The sequence below is a fragment of the Diceros bicornis genome, chromosome 9 (genome assembly GCF_020826845.1).
Source record: "Diceros bicornis minor isolate mBicDic1 chromosome 9, mDicBic1.mat.cur, whole genome shotgun sequence".
In the NCBI taxonomy this organism is placed as follows: domain Eukaryota; kingdom Metazoa; phylum Chordata; class Mammalia; order Perissodactyla; family Rhinocerotidae; genus Diceros; species Diceros bicornis.
Window position 1 is genome coordinate 35676412 of NC_080748.1, and position 21455 is coordinate 35697866.

Here is a 21455-nt window from a genome sequence, read left to right on the forward strand (position 1 = left end):
AGCATTTTAGATGTTGCTTTTGGCTACATATTCTAACATTATGTTTTTTGTTTTATTTTGTTTTTAAATCCAATCAAAGGTCTTTATTATCTAATTTATGAGTTTAACATGTTGATATTTATTTTAATTATTATTATATTCGAACTCATTTCTACCAAATTATTTCATGTTTTCCATAGCATGTGCTTTCTTTCTGCTTAATTTTTCTCCTTTCTTTTCATTGTATGGCTTGAGTTTTCTTCTATTGGTCTAGTATTATATATTCTATTTTTTTCATATGGTTGCTTTCCTTAACTTAAAAACTCATACTGATATTTATTTATCTCTGATTTCTTGAACTAATTAATATTTATATCTTCTTAACACTGCAAGTGCTATGCATGCTCTCATACCTCCTTTGTGTCCAACCCCTCCCTCTCATCTTGTTGAAGTTGTCTAGGATTTTAGTTCTAGATACTATGGATACACATTCCTTTTTCTTTTGTTTGGTCATGGCCCTTTTCTCTGTCTTTTTTTTTTTTTTTTTAAGACGACAATACATTTCACCAAAGTATTTAATGACTCTTAGTTTTCATATCAGGTGCAACATCTCCTAGAGTCTTTTCTTCAATTATTTAGGTATTTTCCCCCAAATATGGGTCTTTGTGTGGCAAAACTTCAAGGTCATTTATGTATGAAAATACTTTTATTACTTCTTCATAGTTAAATAATTAGCTGGCTATATATTTTAAATCATAGCTTCAAATTTCTTTTACTTAAATACTTCAAAATATTGTTCCATCATCTTCTTGCATCCTGTGTTATGGTTGGGAAGTCTGATGTCAATCTGATTTTTGTTTCTTTTTTTATTCCAGCTTTATTGAGATATAATTGACATATAACATTGTGTAAGTTTAAGGTGTACAATGTATTTATTTGATGCACTTATATATTGCAAAATGATTACTACCAAAGCATTAGCTAACACTTCCATCATGTCACATAGTTCCCATTTCTTTTTTGTGGTGACAACATTTAAGATCTACTCTTAGCAATTTTCAAGAACATAACACAATATTATTAACTATAATGATCATGCTGTACATTAGATCCCCATAACTTATTTATCTTAAACTGGAAGTTTGTACCATTTACCAACATCTCTCTGTTTCCCCCACCCCATAGCCCCTGGTAACCACCATTTTACTCTCTGTTTCTATGAGTTTGGCTTTCTCAGATTCCACATATAAGTGATATCAGACAGTATTTGTCTTTCTCTGTCTGACTTATTTAACTTAGCATAATGCCCTCAAGGTCCATCTACGTAGGATTATATAGGAATCTGTGGCAGAATTTCCTTCTTTCTGATAGCTGAATTATATCCCATTGTATATATGTATATATACATATATATATACATATACATATATATATATACCACATCTTCTTTATTCATTCATCCATTGACAGACACTCAGGTGATTTCCATATCCTGGCTATTATGAATAATGCTGCAATAAACTTGGGAGAGCAGATATATCTTCCAGATCCTGTTTTTATTTCCTTTGGATATATACCCAGAAGTGGGATTGCTGGATCATCTGGTAATGTATTTTTAATTTTTTGAGGAATTGACATACTGTTTTCCATAATGTCTGTATCAATTTACATTCCCACCAACACTGCACAAGTGTTCCTATTTGTCCATATCCTCGTCAACACTTATGTCTTATCTTTTTGATGACAGCCATTTTAACAGGTATGAGGTGATAGCTCATTTTGGTTTATTCTTGTATCTTTAGAGGTGATCTTTTATTTCTCTCTGGAAGCTTGTAGAATTTTCTTTTTATCTTTAATATTCTTACATTTCTCTAAAATATGTGGATTTTTTCTTCTCTCTCCTATTTGTTGCGTTATGAGTTCTTTCAATCTGAGTTATTTTGGGGAACTTTGTCTCCGTTATTCTTAAAATGTTTTCTCTTTCTCATTTGAATTCTTCCTTCTTGTAATTCCTATTACCTGTATGTTGGTAACTCTATTTCTATTGTCCATATCTCTTGGTTTTCCTTTTATACGTTTTTATCTCTGCATTCTTGACAGTTGCCTCCTTGAGAGTTCCTCAATATGAGCTTCCAGTTCACATGTTCATAATTCTTTCTTTAGTTCTATCAATTCTATTTTTATTATAATCTTGTTCATTTCAATTTTTATATTTTATGTATAATATTTCCTCTTTTTAAAAATGGATTCTTATTCTTGTTCTAATATCTTCCTTTATCTCCTTAATATATTCATTGAGCTTCTTTTAAATTAGATCTAATAATTCCACTCCAGCGGATATACACAGTCCAGTTTGTTGAATTTCTTTTGAGGTAGTTGTACTCTTTGAGAGTCCAGGAGTGTATACTGGAAAGGGGCTGAAGGTCAGGCTCCAATCTTTCAGTTCTGTTGAATTTAAAAAGAGGGGAGGGGGCCAGCCTGTGAGGAGAGTCCAAGCTCCACAAGTCACTTATGACCCCTCTGGTTTCCTGCCATTGTGCTGGGCAACGACTGTGGTCGCTGTTTCATTTTAAATCCATAGGGAAAAGCTACACTGGGAAGAGGCAGCGTTCACAGGTTGTTATCCCCCAGTTCTGGGGCTTTGGAAGGCAAGTTGTAGAGGAATTAAGGGTGGATGGTCAGTTAGCCCCTGTTTTCCTCAACTAATTCCCCTGGCAGCGCATGTGCACTTCCCTGATTTTCCCTCTTGGACAACTGAACTTGCAGTGTGGGTTGTTTCCACTGATTTCTACAGTGAAAGGACAAGCAAAGAGTATCTCAAGGAGGTTGTGGGGAGGAGGCAAGGGTATAATTTTAAAATCTTTCCAGCAATCTATACTTTACTTCTATCTCGGGCTGCTCCCAGCCCCAGGCTACCATCACTTACCTTCCCACCTACCCTCTGACACCAACTCAAGTCATAATTCTGTCTTTCCAGAGTTTTCTCTTATTTTTTGGTTAGTTTCTGAAATCCATTTTCCCCTCTTCCTTCTATAGTTTCTCTGTGATTATTTTTGGTGGAGGGAGCCAGCAGAACATTCTAGTTTGTTATCCTGGCTGCCCATCCATACTTATTAAAATGGCTATTATTTGGATTTATTTTAACCATCTTTTCTATGCTTTCAATGATGATTATTTTTCTCTAAACTCTTCCTTCTTTCCTTCCATCTGTCCTTCCTTCCTTCCTGCCTTCCTTTCTCCCATCCTTCCTTCTCTCTCTCTCTCTCTTTGAATTGAGTAATTAAATTTTTTTTCATTTCCCCCCTTTATGATCTGGAAATTAGACACTCTATCTCTATTCCTTTATTGATGTAGTAGTTAGAGTTACTTTTGACTGAATGACAAAAACTTAAATGAATAGATATGGCTTAAACAAAGTCCAGGTAGAATGTTAGTAGGTTGGATGACTAAATAGTGTTAAGATATCCATTCTCCCCAAATTGACCTATTGACTCAATGAATTCTCAATCCAAATCTCAGCAGATAGTTGCCAAGATGAATCAATAATTTTTATGGAAATGCACAGGATTTACAAGGGCAAAAACAATATTGGAAAAGAAAAACAAAGTTGGAGGATTTATGCACATGGTTTCAAGACTTATTATGACACTGCAATAATCAAGACAGTTTAATATTAATACAAGGATAGTATTATATTAGTGTAAGAATAGACAAATAGATCAATGAAATAGAATAAAGTCCAGAAATAGATCCACATATGTACAGTCATTTGATTTTTGATAAAGGCATTGATGCATTTCAATGGGGAAAGGAAAGTGTTTTCAACAAATGGTATTGGAATGACTGGATATTTGTATGAAAAACCCCATCCTCACGTCATCCACAAACATTAATTTGCAATGGGTCATATACTTAAAACAACCATAAAGTTCCCAGAAGAAAACAGGAAAATATCCTTGTGACCTTGAGTAGGCTAAGGTTTCTTGATAGGACACAAAAACACACTGATTCTGACTTCATCAAAATTAAAAATTTCTATTCATCAGACTGCCTATATCTGACAAAAATACTCATACTTAGAACATACAAAGAACTACTACCAATTAACAATAAAAAGAGAAACAGTCCAATAAAAGTGGACAAAATACTTGAACAGATATTTCACAAAAAAAGACATATCAATAGCTAATAAGCTCATGAAAATGTTCTCTACCTCATTAGTCATCAGGGAAAGGAAAATTGAAGCCACCCACTAGAATGGCTAAAATAATAAAAAAAGAACTGACAATATCAAGTGTTGGAGCATCTGGAATTCTCATACATTGCTGGTAGCAGTGTAATCATTTTGGAAAACTGGCAGTTACATATACGCAGACTTACACTTATCATGTGCCACAGGAATTCCATTTCTACGTATTTACCCAAGAGAAAATGTGTGTTCCCAAAAATCTTATACGAGAATGTTCATAGAAGCCTTACATATAATAATCCTAAACTGGAAATAACCCAAATATCCACCAACAGGAGAAGAGATAAAAAAGTTGTTTTTATATTCATGTATGTGATATTACTCAGCAATAAGTCAGCCCTGGTGGTCCGGAAGTTAAGATTTGGTGCTCTCACCACCTGAGCCTGGGTTCATTTCCCAGTCAGGGAACCACACCACCCATCTGTCGGTTGTCATACTATGGTGGCTTTCTATCACTGTTTTGCTGAAAACTATGCCACTGGTATTTCAAATAGCAGCAGGGTCACCCATGGTGGACAGGTTCTAGCAGAGCTTTCAGACTAAGACAGACTAGGAAGGAGGACTTGGCCACCCACTTCCAAAAAAATTGGCCTGTGAATAGCAGTGGAGCATTGTCTGATATAGTGCTGGAAGGTGAGAGGATGGCACAAAAAGACTGGGCAGGGTTCCGCTCTGCTGTGCATGGGGTCACTAGGAGTCAGAATCCACTCACTGCACTAAGAATAAAACTCAGCAATGAAAAGGACATCCTACTGATACACAACATGGATGAATTACAAAAACATTATGTTGAACAACAGAATCTAAACACAAAAGAATAATTCATATAATTCCGTTTATATGAAGTTCAGGCAATACTAATCCAGGGTTATAGAAATCAGAAGAGTGGTTGCCTCTGAGGGAGGAGAATTGACTGAGAAGAGGCATGAGGGAACTTTCTGAGGTGAGGAAAATAGTCTATCTTGTTTGGGTGGTGGTTACATGGTTGTATACAATTGTCAAAGTTTGCTGCATTGAATATTTAAGATGTGTGCATTTTACTGTATATCATTATATCTTAACATCCCCCCTCCCCTGCCACCACACACATAGTACTTTGGGGAAAAAACTTCCCACGTAGGTGATCAAAGACCAAAGTGCTATAAAATACCAGGAACCCAGGCTCCCTTTATGTATTTTATGTAGTGTGTATTTAGAGTTAACCATGTATTTACTATCTTGTTTTTTCATCATTTTTTTCTTCCACCTAAGATATTTCATTCAAGATAATTTTTTTTTTTTTTTCTAATTGAAGTACATCCTGTAGGATTTATTTTAGTGAAGGTCTATTGTGGCACATTCTTTTTTACTTTTTTTTTTGGTCTGAAAATTTTACCTTTGCCTTAAAAGATATTTTTGCTGAGTATACAATTCTAGGTTTCCTGTTATTTCCTTTTAGCACATTGTGCTATCATCCTGTTTTCCTCTGACTCCTGTTGAGAAGTCAGCTTGTCTGTCTAATAGTTGTTCCTTTGTAGGCAACATATCTATTCTTTCATCTCTGTTTTTTGGTGTTCTGCAATTTCACTATGATGTGTCTAGTTGTGGATTTTTTTTTTTTTTTTTGATTTACCCTGCTGCTTGCGAGTCCTTAGATATCATGAACCTCAGGCTGCTTTCTTTTTTTTTTTTTTTTTTAATTTTTTGTTTATTGCAGTAACATTGGTTTATAACATTGTAAAAATTTCAGGTGTACATCATTATACTTCTATTTCTGCATGGACTACATCATGTTCACCACCAAAATACTAATTACAACCCATCACCACACTCGTGTACCGAATTATCCCTTTCACCCTCCTCCCTCTCCCCTTCCCCTCTGGTAACCACCAATCCAATCTCTGTCCCTATGTGTTTGTTTATTGTTGTTATTATCTACTACTTAATGAAGGAAATCATACGGTATTTGACCTTCTCCCTCTGACTTATTTCACTTTGCATTATACCCTCAATGTCCATCCATGTTGTCACAAATGCCTGGATTTCATCGTTTCTTATGGCTGAGTAGTATTCCATTGTGCATATATACCACATCTTCTTTATCCATTCGTCCCTTGATGGGCACTTAGGTTGCTTCCAAGTCTTGGCTATTGTGAATAACGCTGCAATGAACACAGGGGTGCATGTACCTTTGCAAATTGGTGTTTTCAAGTTCTTTGGATAAATACCCAACAGTGGAATAGCTGGATCACATGGTAGTTCTATCCTTGATTTTTTGAGGAATCTCCATACTGTTTTCCATAGTGGCTGCACCAGTTTGCACTCCCACCAGCAGTGTATGAGAGTTCCCTTCTCTCCACATCCTCTCCAACACATGTTGTTTCCTGTCTTGTTAATTATAGCCATTCTGACGGGCGTGAGGTGATATCTCATTGTAGTTTTGATTTGCATTTCCCTGATAGTTAGTGATTTTGAACATCTTTTCATGTGTCTGTTGGCCATCTGTATATCTTCTTTGGAGAAATGTCTGTTCAGGTCTTTTGCCCATTTTTTAATTGGGTTGGTAGTTTTTTTGTTGTTGAGATGCATGCGTTCTTTATATATTTTGGAGATTAAGCCCTTATCAGATGTGTGGTTTGCAAATATCTTCTCCCAATTGTTAGGTTGTCTTTTTGTTTTGTTGATGGTTTCCTTTGCTGTGCAGAAGCTTTTTAGTTTGATGTAGTCCCATTTGTTTATTTTTTCTATTGGTTCTCTTGCCCGGTCAGATGTGGTGTTTGAAAAGATGTTGCTAAGGCCGATGTGGAAGAGCGTACTGCCTATGTTTTCTTCTAGAAGTTTCATAGTTTCAGGTCTTACATTCAAGACTTTAATCCATTTGGAGTTAATTTTTGTGCATGGTGTAAGGTAAGGTTCTACTTTCATTTTTTTGCATGTGGCTATCCAGTTTTCCCAACACCATTTGTTGAAGAGACTTTCTTTTCCCCATTGTATGTTCTTGGCTCCTTTGTCAAAGATTAGCTGTCCATAGATGTGTGGGTATATTTCTGGGCTTTCGATTCTATTCCATTGATCTGTGTGTCTGTTTTTGTGCCAGTACCATGCTGTTTTGGTTCCTATAGCTTTGTAGTATATTTTGAAATCAGGGAGTGTGATACCTCCAGCTTTGTTCTTTTTTCTCAGGATTCCTTTAGCTATTCGGGGTCTTTTGTTGTTCCATATAAATTTTAGGATTCTTTGTTCTATTTCTGTGAATAATGTTGTTGGAACTTTGATAGGGATTGCATTGAATCTATAGATGGCTTTAGGAAGTATGGACATCTTAACTATGTTAATTCTTCCAATCCAAGAGCACGGAATATCTTTCCATTTCTTTGTGTCTTCTTCAATTTCTTTCAGAAATGTTTTATAGTTTTCGGTGTACAGATCTTTCACCTCTTTGGTTAAGTTTATTCCTAGGTATTTTATTCTTTTTGTTGCAATTGTAAATGGGATGGTATTCTTAATTTCTCTTTCTGCTACTTCGTTGTTAGTGTACAGAAATGCAACTGATTTTTGTATGTTGATTTTGTATCCTGCAACTTTACCATATTCGTTTATTACTTCTAAAAGTTTTCTGGTGGATTCTTTAGGGTTTTCTATATACAAAATCATGTCATCTGCAAATAGTGACAGTTTCACGTCTTCCTTTCCAATTTGGATCCCTTTTATTTCTTTCTCTTGCCTGATTGCTCTGGCTAGGACTTCCAATACTATGTTAAATAGGAGTGGTGAGAGTGGGCATCCTTGTCTGGTTCCTGTTCTTAGAGGGATAGCTTTCAGTTTTTCAACATTGAGGGTGATATTAGCTGTGGGTTTCTCATATACGGTCTTTATTATGTTGAGGTACTTTCCTTCTATACCCATTTTATTCAGAGTTTTTATCATAAATGGGTGCTGTATCTTGTCAAATGCTTTCTCTGCATCTATTGAGATGATCATGTGATTTTTGTTCTTCATTTTATTAATGTGGTGTATTACGTTGATTGATTTGCGAATGTTAAACCATCCCTGCATACCTGGAATAAATCCCACTTGATCATGGTGTATAATCTTTTTAACGTATTGTTGTATGCGATTTGCTAGTATTTTGTTGAGGATTTTCGCATCGATGTTCATCAGTGATATTGGCCTGTAATTTTCTTTTTTCATGTTGTCCTTGTCTGGTTTTGGTATCAGGGTAATGTCAGCTTCGTAGAATGAGTTAGGGAGCTTCCCCCCTCCTCAATTTTTTGGAAGAGTTTGAGAAGGATAGGTATTAAGTCTTCTTTGAATGTTTGGTAGAATTCACCAGGAAAGCCGTCTGGTCCTGGACTTTTATTTTTGGGGAGGTTTTTGATTACTGTTTCGATCTCCTTTCTGGTGATTGGTCTATTCAAATTCTCTACTTCTTCTTGATCCAGTTCTGGAAGGTTGTATGATTCTAAGAATTTATCCATTTCTTCCAGATTGTCGAATTGGTTGGTATATAGCTTTTCATAGTATTCTCTTATAATCTTTTGTATTTCTGAGGTGTCTGTTGTAACCTCTCCTCTTTCATTTCTGATTTTACTTATTTGTGCCTTCTCTCTTTTTTTCTTGGTGAGTCTAGCTAAAGGTTTGTCTATTTTGTTGATCTTTTCAAAGAACCAGCTCTTGGTTTTATTAATTTTTTCTATTGTTTTTTTGGTCTCTATTTCATTTATTTCTGCTCTGATTTTTATTATTTCCCTTCTTCTACTGAGTTTGGGCTTTGTTTGTTCTTCTTTTTCCAGTTCCTTTAGGTGCATTGTTAGATTGTTTATTTGAGATTTTTCTTGTTTGTTGAGTTAGGCCTGTATCGCTATATACTTCCCTCTTAGAACCGCTTTTGCTGTATCCCATAAATTCTGGCATGTAGTATTTTCATTTTCATTTGTCTCCAGGTATTTTTTGATTTCTTCTTTGATTTCTTTGTTAACCCAGTCGTTGTTCAGTAGCATTTTGTTTAATCTCCATGTATTTATGGCTTTTCTGATTTTCTTCCTATAGTTGATTTCTAGTTTCATACCGTTGTGGTCAGAAAAGATGCTTGGTATTATTTCATTCTTCTTAAATTTATGGAGACTTGTTTTGTGGCCTAATATGTGATCAATCCTGGAGAATGTTCCATGTGCATTTGAAAAGAACATGTATTCTTCGGTTTTTGGATGGAATGCTCTGTATATATCTACTAGGTCCATCTGTTCTAGTGTGTCGTTTAAGGCCAATGTTTCCTTATTGATCTTCTGTTTGGATGATCTATCCGTTGGTGTAAGTGGAGTGTTAAAGTCCCCTACTATTATTGTGTTACTGTCTATTTCTGTTTTTATGTCTGTTAATAATTGCTTTATATATTTAGGTGCACCTATATTGGGTGCGTAGATATTTACAAGTGTTATATCCTCTTGTTGGATTGTTCCCTTGATCATTATGTAATGCCCTTCTTTGTCTCTTTTTACAGTTTTTGTTTTAAAGTCTATTTTGTCTGATATGAGTACTGCTACCCCAGCTTTCTTTTCATTGCCATTTGCATGGAGTATCTTTTTCCATCCCTTCACTTTCAGTTTGTGAGTGTCTTTAGGTCTGAAGTGTGTCTCTTGTATGCAGCATATATATGGGTCTTGTTTTTTATCCAGTCAGCCACCCTATGCCTTTTAATTGGAGCATTTAGTCCATTGACGTTTAAAGTAGCTATTGATAACTATGTACTTACTGCCATTTTTTAACTTTTTTTTTTTTCCCCCTCAGTGTTTTAGTAGTCCTTCTCTGTTCCTTACTTCTTCTATACAGAATTGATGGTCACTTTAGTTTGACCTCTGTCTGAAAGCTGTACTCTTTAACTCCCCTCCTCCCTCCTTTTATGTTTTTGATATCATATCTAACCTCTTTTTTGTGCATTTGTATCCATTACGTTCTAATCATGGAAATAGATAATTTTTCCTATTTGTGGTCTTCTCTTTTCCCCTTAAATCAGTCCCTTTAACATTTCTTGTAGCACTGGTTTCTTGGTGACAAACTCCTTTAATTTTTGCTTATCTGGGAAAATTTTGATCTCTCCTTCCATTTTGAATTATAACCTTGCTGGGTAGAGTATTCTTGGCTGTAAGTTTTTTCCTTTTAGCACTTTAAATATATCGTGCCATTCTTTTCTAGCCTGTAAGATTTCTGCTAAGTCAGCTGACAGCCTTATGGGGTTTCCTTTGTATGTAACTTGACATTCTCTTGCGGCTTTTAGGATTCTCTCTTTATCTTTGATTCTGGACATTTTGATTATGATGTGTCTTGGTGTGGGCCTCTTTGGGTTTATCTTGTTTGGGGCTCTCTGTGCTTCCTGTACCTGGATGTCTGTTTCCTTCCTTAGGTTAGGGAAGTTTTCACCTATTATTTCTTGAAATAGATTCTCTGCCCCCTTGTCTCGCTCTTCTCCTTCCGGGACACCTATAACATGGATGTTAGTGCGCTTGATGTTGTCCCAGAGGTCCCTTAGACTGTCCTCACTCTTTTTAATTCTTTTCTCTTTTACCTGTTCAGCTTGGGTAATTTCTTCTAGTCTTTCTTCCAGCTCACAGATCCGTTCTTCTGTATCCTCTACTCTGCTTTTGAGTCCCTCTAATGAATTTTTCATTTCCAGTATTGTATTCGTCATTTCTGATTGGTTCTTTTTTATATCTTCCATTTCTTTGTTGACATTCTCACTGAGTTCATCTATTCTTCTCCCCAGATCAGTGAGCATCCTTAACACTCTTAGTTTGAACTCTCTGTCAGGTAGGTTGCTCATTTCTGTTTCACTTAGTTCCTTTTCTGGGGTTTTGTCCTGTTCCCTTACTTGGAATGTATTCTTTTGCCTCCTCATTTTGCCTCTTTCCCTGTGCTTGTGTCTACGTATTGGGTAGGTCAGCTACGTCTCCTGCTCTTGGATAGGTGACCTTATGTAAGTGATGCCTTAGGAGGCTTCCAGTGTGCTTCCCTCTGTTCTCAATATTCCAGGGGTGGCCCCTATGTGGGCTACGTGTGTCCCTCTATTGTGGCCTGTTAGCTCTCCCTATAGGTGCCCAGGGAGGCTGAGTTATGTTCCTGGCCAGCTGTTGTAATGCTCAGCTGCTTGTAGTTGTTGTGGGCCCTTCAGTCTCTTTATCAGGTGTGGGGAGCCCCAGCACAGTTGGCTGTAAGTTCTAATACCACATTTGTGTTGCAGTATTTCTTTTAACTGAGTAGGCCCCCAGCGTGGCAGGTTGTTAGGCTCAGGGCCTTACAATTGCTGTAAGCCTCTAGCCTATTGGGTCTCTTGTCAGCTCTCTGAGGATTGCAGCTGGGTGGGGCTGGCCTCAGGCACAGGAGCACCCAATTGTTTCAGGCTTTGGAAGGTGGGGCAAACCTCCTATGTGGGTCTTTGAGAAGCACAAGTCTTCTGCAGCTGACAAGCCCTGTTGCCCACAGGTCCACACACACAGTCAACACAGTCCTGCCCCGTGTGAGTGCCCCAACCTCCCCAAGCGGACCCAGTCTCTCCACGGCAGGAGCCCCCACACACTCCGCCACTGCCCCACACTCTCCACCCGCTCCTTGTGCACACCCTGCCCGCTCAAGTCGGCTCAGTTGCCAGGCTGCAGAGAATCCAGTCACCAGTCTATGCAGGCCCACAGGTTGCCTGAGGGCTTGTTGTTGGGTGGGGCCAGTCTCTAGGGTGGGCTGCCTGCCCTGGCTGAGCTGGATTAAATCAGTGCTCTAGCAGGTGGAGCAGACCCTGGGTTAGCAGGCCTCAGGGAGAACTCCAGTGGCGTCTGTGTCAGCACGCTCACACCAGGCCACAACAATGGCCGCCGCCAATGTCCCAGTCCCTGGAGAGGTCTCACCCCTCAGCGAGATGCACTCAGGGCCTATTAGGTGAGTCTCTTGTCACCAAAGCACTGTGCACCTTTCTTTCTGGTGATTTTAGGATGCTTTCTGGAACGGGTGAGTTTGTGCGTGGGCCCTTTAAGAGCCAGTTTTAGTTTCTTTGTGAACCGGGTTTTCTGGGGGTGCTCCCCAATGTTTTAGTAGCAGGCAAAGTCAGATATTATGCCGCTGGTGTCGATTGTGCTGGGTCCACAAAATGCCCACAGCTGGGCGCTCCCCGGCTCAGGGCCCCGCGCCTCCAGGGAGGCTGCGTACCTGTGAGCTGCTCCCGGCGGCCGTGAAGCTGGCGGCTTGTGAAGGCGGCGTTTTTCCTCTCCGGAAGGGAGTCTCTGCCTCTTCTACCCCAGTTAGGATTGTCTGTTGTTGCAGGAGTTCCTCTTATCCAGTTTTCAGTTCTGTCTCAGGGGTAATTTTTCCACGAGTAGTTGTAAATTGGCTGTGTCCACAGGAGGAGATGAGCTCAGGGTCTGCCTACACCGCCATCTTGCTGTCTTTCAACTCTGGAAAATTCTTAGCTATTTTGTCTTGATTATTTTCTCTTCATTCACTCTTTTCTTCTGCAACTCTGATTGGACATATGACAGACCACTTCATTCTATCTTCTCTGGCTTTTAAATTCTCATGCATTTTCCAATTTTTTTTTTGTCTTTCTGGGCTGAAATTCATATAATTTCTAAAGATTTCTTCATTATTAATTATATTATTATCTATTATATATAAATTATATATATAATTATGTTATTAGCTATCTGCTGTTAAAGCTTTCCACTTTCAATTGATTTTTTTCATTGATTTTTACTTTCAAATGTAATTTTCATTTCTAAAAGTTCTACATTTTAAACATTTTCCCCCAATAAGTTTGCTCACTTAGTTTTCTATCTTTTACACATGTTTTCAATCCTTCTTTTATTTCTTTAGACATATTATATATTTTTATTTTGTAGTCTGTGTCTGATTATTCTAGTATTTCACATTTTTCCAAGACTGATTCTGTCAATAATTATTCCTGTAGGCTTTTTCTCTGAATGTCTTGTTTCCTTGTGCATTTTCTGATCTTTTTGCCATAATATCCTATTTTTTAGAATTCTGTCAATTGGAATTCTTTAAGGCTTGTGTTGAAGGTGGGTTATTCCAGAGACTCCTTGGTCTGTTTTTACCAGACACCTGAGATACTACCTGCCTAGGACCACTTTACACTGAAGTCTTGGCTTAAGGTTCAGTGAACTTGGACTGAAAAGCTGTGTGAGGGTCAACTGCTGGTTACAAATTCTCAAAGGACTTTTCTTTTCTTCTCTACCTCATGTTAAGGTTTAAAACAGACAGATTCCTCTGCTGTCTCCTGAGGGGAGAGGTGAGTTTACCCCTACCTGGAGAGTGTAGCCTTTTGGGGTCCCAGCTTTATAAGTGGGGTCTCCCATCCAACTCTCCACATTTGGAGAGGGCTTAGTCGTTCTCTCCTGTACCCTTCCATTCATAAGGCTGTGAAAGCCGAAGCTTAAAATCACCAGATTAAGCAAATGCCCTCAGGTGGAAGCTGCCTCCATGCTCTATTTACTTTCCTGGGTTCCATCTTTCAGTTAGTTTTCGGCTTCTGAAAATTTATTACTTTCTTGTCGGTTCATCATCACATTTACATAGATTTAAGGAAATATATACTTAGCACCTTTGGTTGTTTTCACGAGAAAGGATAGATCGAGATAGCTAGTCTGTCTGTCATCAGAAACAGGAGTCCCGTTATTTATGTTTTATCTCATTCTTATAAAATGTCTATTTTATGTATAAGTTTTAAAATGCACATGATATAGTAATATAGTTGTATATGCATTTAATTTAATTTACAAATGAATAAAAAATGTAAACTTATGAGGAGTGTGTGCTCAGAAATGTTTATGGCTGGGGTGTATATTAAAAAAGTTTGGGGGCTGGCCTGGTGGCGTAGTGGTTGGGTTCATGTGCTCTGCTTCGGTGGCCCAGGGTTTGCAGGTTTGGATCCCAGGGGTGGACCTGCACACTGCTTGTCAAGCCATGCTGTGGCAGTTGTCCCACATATAAAGTAGAGGAAGATGGGCACGGATGTTAGCCCAGGGCTGGTCTTTTTCAGCAAAAAGAGGAGGATTGGCAACAGTTGTTAGCTCAGGGCTAATCTTCCTCACTAAAAAAAAAAAAAAGTTTGAGGAACGCATCTTAGAGTCACAGCATGGAACATCCCTTCCCTCTCAACACCTGGGGAGGTGACAACATCAGAAGGGAGGCTTGCAAGGCCTCCGATGTCTTGGGGATCTCCAGGCTTCTCTCTTGCTTTCCTATTATGGGGCAGAGTCTGGGAAAATTATGCAACTATGACTGCTTACTTTTAATTTCTTGAAAGCCTCCTGGGGTGGTATGATTACCTCTCCATTGAAGTGGTAGCTGGTTGGTGTACACTGTCCTGTGTACCCAATAGCACATGGGGCATGTGATGCTGACTACAGATAACCTGGCTGATGGTACTGATCCTCTCTAGATAAAGTTGTGCTCCCACCTCTTCTCCATTGTGCCGACCCTGAGTGGTTTTACTTGAGACAAACCTCTTTACTCTGAAGAAAGTTTTTATATTGGAGATAAGACTTTTGACTTTTTGCTTTCATTTGACTGATAGGACCTTGGCAAAGAAAGTCCATTTTACTAGTTGCTGGCTAATGTCCTGGCTGGGAAGAGCAATAACCTCATTAATGAATTATCTCCTACTTACAAGACAAACTCGACTCATCTGTTTCCTTAAAAAGATGGTGTCATTGATTAAAGATGGCCATTAGTGACCACGAATAAATGTACCTGTTCACCCTTCACAGATGTTTGACGTTTACGTTTTATGCTAGGAAGCAAAACAGACAGTTCTTTGGCTAACCCATATGTCTCCAAGTTATCTTAAAGTTCTAAATAATAATAAGCAAAAAAGGAATTATTTAAATACACTTGAGTTTAATAAACAAAGCTAGAGATATCTATTTGTCACCTTTAAATTGGGAGAAATGCTAACTTTTGGCTCAACTGCATGCAGAATCTACTGGCAGTGATCATGTTATTGAGGACGCAATTCACAAGCATGGTGACATCCCAGAAAATGAGCCTGACTATAACAAAGCACTTAGCAAAATCTTCAAAGCCAAAAAGGAATATATCACACCAATTTCAGAACCTAAAACCAAAGTGAAATGCTAATTTTTACAAAAAGGCATCAAAGTTTCATTTTTTAAGAGTTGGCTGAACTAAGTTGGATTGAAACACATATCTATGTATTATTAAAATAATTGAATTGAGATATCAAAATATCAGACTGAACTCGAATCAGCACTCCACATGTTCTTGATTGTAGATAACAGGTTCCTCCTTTAAAAGATAAATTGAACTTTTTCAGGAGGAATGGCTGTTACACCATTAGACAATAAAATGATGGGACTCATAGGATTAGCCTTCAGGGGGAAGGTACAGATGTACTGAGAATGACAAGGTGCTCCCTGACCCTCCTGAGGTGACCAGGAGCTGTCATCTCTCCTTTATCATGGCATATATGTGTCCATTGGATCTTTCTACAAGGTGTCTTTGTCTGAATCGAGGGTTGGTCATTGCAGCCTGGTTGGGACTGACCAAATCAGCTGGACTGACTGTCTGTCACAGGCCACTTATTTGGGGGTGTAGAGCCACATCCTGCTAGTTGTGCTTTTCATGAATGGATGAGGAAACATTTGCAAATAACACAGCTCCAGAACCCCAACCAGCTGTGCTGTCTTTTCTGGGTTAGCCTGATTGCTTTTGGCTCTACCCAGGGCAGTGTTTTCCATCAAATCAGTCTTTCCTCTGTGGGGGTATTTATTATGTGCCATTTTGAAAATAAAAGGGACGCGGAGCAATCATCCAGCAAAACCATAAAACATTTTATTATCCGAGATGGTGAGGGGACAGGTTTGACATACAACACGGGGAGCTGCGATGACCGAACAATGTGGTACTAAGGCGTGATTTAATGAGGCTTGGAGGATTTAGTTCAGTCAGAAAAGTTCCACTCTGTCTTGGGCATAGGAGAAGCAAGCTGGCGTGGGCACCTGACTGAGCTGCATCTCACCAGATAGGCTTCAGCCAGCAGCCCCCATTTGTCCTGCTGTCCCACACAGCCATTGTCAGGGAGACTTGAGCGTTGGAAACTACTGACTGATTTAGTGGACCCCAAACTTGGCACAGCTTCCCCGTGGCTTCCGTTTTACAAGGCCAGCAGTTAATCCAACAAAAGACTGAATTCATTTCCCTCTGTATCCATTGATTGCCAGCTGAGAGCTGGATGCTGTCAACTTGCTTTTAAAAAAAATTCCATTTCACTGGAATTGAGGTCCTTTGCCCTCTGATAAATGGCAGTGTTCCATCTTGGGCAACATTTTTGTTTTCTACTTTTCCAGAGGAAAAACTCATTAGCAGATGGTGGCTGGTCATCAAGTCAATCATTGTCTTTGGATTTAATCATACACATCTTTCTGATCCAGCTGAACTAAACCTACCTGCTATACCTCATTACTGTGTTGGCACAAACTCAGCCTTTCAGTTATGAACATAAGACATTCACAGACAAGTTCAAGCATCGTTTTGTTATCTTCTTCATTGAAGTGGATGTATTAGTTGAATATTTATTGAGTAACTGGTATGCTTGGTCCCATGGGGATTGAATGGGGGTGTGGAAGACTTAAAAGCCCCACTTCCTCTCCTGAAGGGGCTGATGATCTATAAGGTGACATAGGGGACACACATAAAGAGATAAACAACATTGCATTATTACATAAGTTAAGGGCTTTGGTGGGGATGGCCTCGGCCTAGTCTAATATGGTGATTCTCCACTGATACTGCACCCACAGGATGACCTGAGAAGCTTTCAAAAAAGGTGAATGTTCAGGTCGTGTCTTATAGTCAGTTTGGGCTGCTATAACAGGAACATCATGAACTGGGTGGCTTAAACAATAATCACTTATTCCTCATGGTTCTAGAGGCTGGGAAGTTCATGACCAAGGTGCCGGCGGATAGGGTGTCTGGTGAGAGCCCACTTCTTGGTTTGTGGGTGGCTGTCTTCTTGTTATATCCTCACATGTCAGAGAAGAGAGAGAGAGAGACAGAGAGACAGAGAGAGACAGAGAACGCTCCTGTCTCTTCTTATAAGGGCACTAATCCCATTCATGAGGGTTTCACCCTCATGACCTAACTACCTCCCAAAGGCCCCACCTCCTAATACCATTGCATTGGGGGTTAGGATTTTAACATATGAATTTTAGGGGGACACAGGCATTCAGTCCATAATAGGTCCTCATACCAGAGACCCTGATTCTATGAATTTGTGGAGGGCCTGGTTGTTGGTGCTGGAAAAAGCTCACCAGGTGATTCTAATGTGCTACTAGGGCTGAGAACTGCTGTTCTAGGAGACAGACAACTAGGTGTTTTTTTTTTCTTTTTTGAAACATTTAGATCCTTGTCTGGATTTTGTCCCTCTCCAGACAAATAGGAGCTTTCTCTTCTCTACGCCAATAGCTCCTTGTACACATCACAATGATAGCCTCATCACCCCCCGTGACAATCTCTCTACAAATCTGTTCATCTCACCTGGTTGCCCCTCTGGGGATAGGGACAGAGTTCTATTCATCCTTTTATTCCCAGAGCTTGGCACAGAGAAGATGCTCCACAAATGTTTGTTGAATGAAGGAGTGAAGAAATGAGCTGGTTGACATTGAGCAAGATACATAAACTCTTGCTTAGGAGTCTTTGTCTCTAGGTTCATAAAGATAGGGGAAAGGGGGAATTATACTATTATTCTGTGGGGCTATATTAGATGTAGATGCCATCCTCTGATGACTTTGAGGTCCTTTTATGGAATAAAGGTGCAATACAGATTCTAGGCATTCTCATCGACAGTTGACCCTGGAGTAATACCTCTGTTCTCCCATTTTGTATCAAGACACAGGTGAATTTTGATGCGATTATAGCAGAGCTCATGCTGGTACAATGAGGCTACTAATGTCATGTAAATGAGACCGCTGACTTTTAAAATAGTTCAGAACACAGCTAGGGCCCAGAGCCTGAGAAGGAAATAGAAGTCCAAGAGGGTGGCCTCAAGACCTCTGTAATGACCCAGGGGAGGGGGATTGGGGGTCAGAGGTCTCCCCACAGCCCTTCCGTCCCACTGGCATTGTTGACCTCTAAGTTGCCCCTCTTTCATTAAAATTCTCTTTTCAAACCCTGTTTGCAAATGCATTCATTTATTTGGGGAGGGAGTCAGGTATGAGGAGGCTAGTATTTCCAAGGAATGTTTAGGACACTAGTATTTCTAAGAGACCAGTGGTTAGAACTCATTTACAGTGACAGATTAACTATGGATGTCTTTTTCTTTTTTATGAATTAGTTTAACTGCGTTTCAAGTACTTCCCTCATTTTTTTCTTCCCGAAACCTTCAAAGTGATAAAAATTAGCGCTCAAAGCTCTATGCCACATATTCTAGATTACGGGAAGGCTTCTGCTTCTCAGAAAACATTTTGGCCATTTAGGTGCTGTAAATTTTGTGCTATGCGTTTCTGAAATCCGGGCTCATTTGTTTATTTGGGGTTTGGAGCCCAGAGAGCCCCGTGCCCTGTCTTCACCTGACCTCTGCTCTCTGAAGCTGAGGCCAAGCTCTGACCTCTTTTGACTGTTGCTGAGGAGGGGCAGGCCTTCTGCCTTATATTTAATTGCCAGATTTTCTCCCTTGAGATCAAAATGCCTCTAAAAAAATTTTTCAGGTGGGAAAACTCACGCCCAACGACATCAAAGGTCACCCTTTCTCTGGTTTTGTCTCTCTGGAGTGGCTCTTTTCCCAGAGTGCCTCTGTAATTATTTTGGAAAAAACATGAGTTCGGACTGTCATTAGGGAAATTGGTATCATTTAAAGGTGAATTAAATATTCCCCTCTTCTAAATTGCTCTGGGGAGAGAACAAAGGTAGTGTCACATGATGGCGGTTAACACAAAGGTGCTTTTTTCCTGCTGTAAATAGTAACCGAGAATAAGGAAGGCAGTTTTAAGCGGGGCATGACCAGCAACAGTAATTTCAAGGACTTTGAGTGAGCTGTGTGGTTAGGCTTGAGTTGTCGGTCCCCAAAGCATCAGGCTGGAGTCTGTTTCTAACACCACTGCTCTTCAACTTCTACCTCTCGAGCAGGGCGATTCTGCATGTCAAATCCTGAATTTAAAGGAACGTGAAGCTCTGTTGGAGAAACCACACTCCTCTTTGCCACCACAGCTGGGCAGCCACCAGAGAGTTTTCAGGCTAGACATGTTTTTCCCCAACATCTGTCAGCTTAGCTAAATCAGAGCTCCAAATGAACAGTGTAATACCCAAGATCATTATCTGGATTTGTGACACTCCCTCCCTCTTCTCCCTGGAGGATTTAGGATTCAAAATGAAAAACAACATTTGTAAGGGATCAGGAGAGGACGGATTTTCATCTTTATTATTATTACTACTAATAAAACATTTTCATTAACATGGTTTTAATAGTATGAAACAAGACAAATGAAACATGCCCCCTCCAAGTCAACATGTTCCCCAGTGCCTTTTGCTCAGGGTACTGTATCTTTCACTCATTCAATCCAAGATAAGCCTATTAATTAAGTTCTAGTCTACAGGTGTGGTCTACACAGATGTACTTTACCTCTCTGAGCTAACTGAAAACTTGCAGATGGGCTCTGGGCTTAGCACTTTTTTCACAGCATGGAAAAGATGTGGTCTGTGCGCCAGGTAGAAGGAAAGAGTTAATCCACTAATCAAGTCAACAAATATTTTTTGAGGGCATACTTGATGCTCAGCTAGGTGCTAGTGTTGTAGGAGATGCATGATGAGGAGAGCTTACACCTTTAATGAGGAAACACGACTCATATCACAAGCAGCATGGTACTGTGGCCAGAGCACAACCTCTAGAATTAGGCAGACCTGGTTTAGAAATCCAATTCCATGGATTTAAAAGTGATATGACCTTGAAAATTTTATTTCACATTGCAGGCGCCTAGTTTCTTTTTATTAAAATAAGATATTAATACTTTTAAGGTTGTTGTAAGCATTAGCAATAACATTTGTAGAGCACCTGCTCCATCAGAGACACTCCAAAAATATTATTATAAGATGGAATATTACACATATATATATTATAATTTAGCCCTTAATAAATGATATGCAAATGCTCAGAGACTGCAGAGAATAGGGCCAGCCAGAAGAGATGGATAAATGTTGAGTATAACTAAGGTAGCACTTAGAAATGACAGAATCAAATTGCTAGGAGGGATCTTAGAGGTGAACTGGTTCAACTGATTCATTCTACCAATGCAGAAACAGAGGCTCAGATAAGTTGACTTGCCCAGACTCTTCAGTAAATTGGGAGCAGGAGCCACACTGACTATACATCTGGCTCTGCTTTGGAAGCTGGTGCTGTGAGATGTGGTGGTTCCCAAATCTGGCAGAGTGTTAGGATATCTTGTGAGCTTTTTAAAAAAATAAGCTTTCAAGAGAGTCTGATTCAAGGGGGTTGGAGTGAGGCCCAGGAATATGTTTTGTCAGTGCATTCCTGGCCTGCAGATCAGCCCATTGGTCCTGAATAAGGAGCACTCAGCTGGGAGCTTCAGTCCTAGTTCTTCCTCTATCCCGCTGTGTAACTTGAGCAAGCCAATCTTTCCATTCCTAGTTGTTTCATCTCACTCTTGAAGGGTTTGTGTTTGTTGAGATTCTGGTCGCCTCCGCCTCTCATAATCACTCCATTACATCACTTCTGCTCAAGCTGAGACTGAAGTTTGGATAGGATCTGGCTTGGAGGTGAGGGCAGGGCTAATAGGAGTGGTAGAGGGAAGGCGGTTCTGTGAGATGAGCCTGGCTGGGGAGGAGGTTTCCTGTAGGGAAGGAGAGGAGTCTTGGTCACGTGGCTAGAAGAGGCTTCAGCGTGGAGAGCTCTGTGGGGTGGGTCTGGGCTTTAGACATCATTTTACAGAGGAGCACTTCCCAAACTGTGTTCTGTGGAACATGAGGCCTTTGAGATTCTCTGAAGGAGACCTCTGGGTTAATAAGTTTGGGAGATACTACATACTGTATCATGGTCTAGGAGATTCATAACGCATATTGAGAGCTCTGAGGAGTCTGACTAACTTTACTCAGTCTGGAATGTTTCAAATTTATTCCATCACAGAGCACTTAAAAAAAAAACCTATTAACTAATGTTCCATGGAACACATTTTGGGGAACACAGTTATAGAAAACAGGGAGTCATTATAAGTTCTATGCTCAA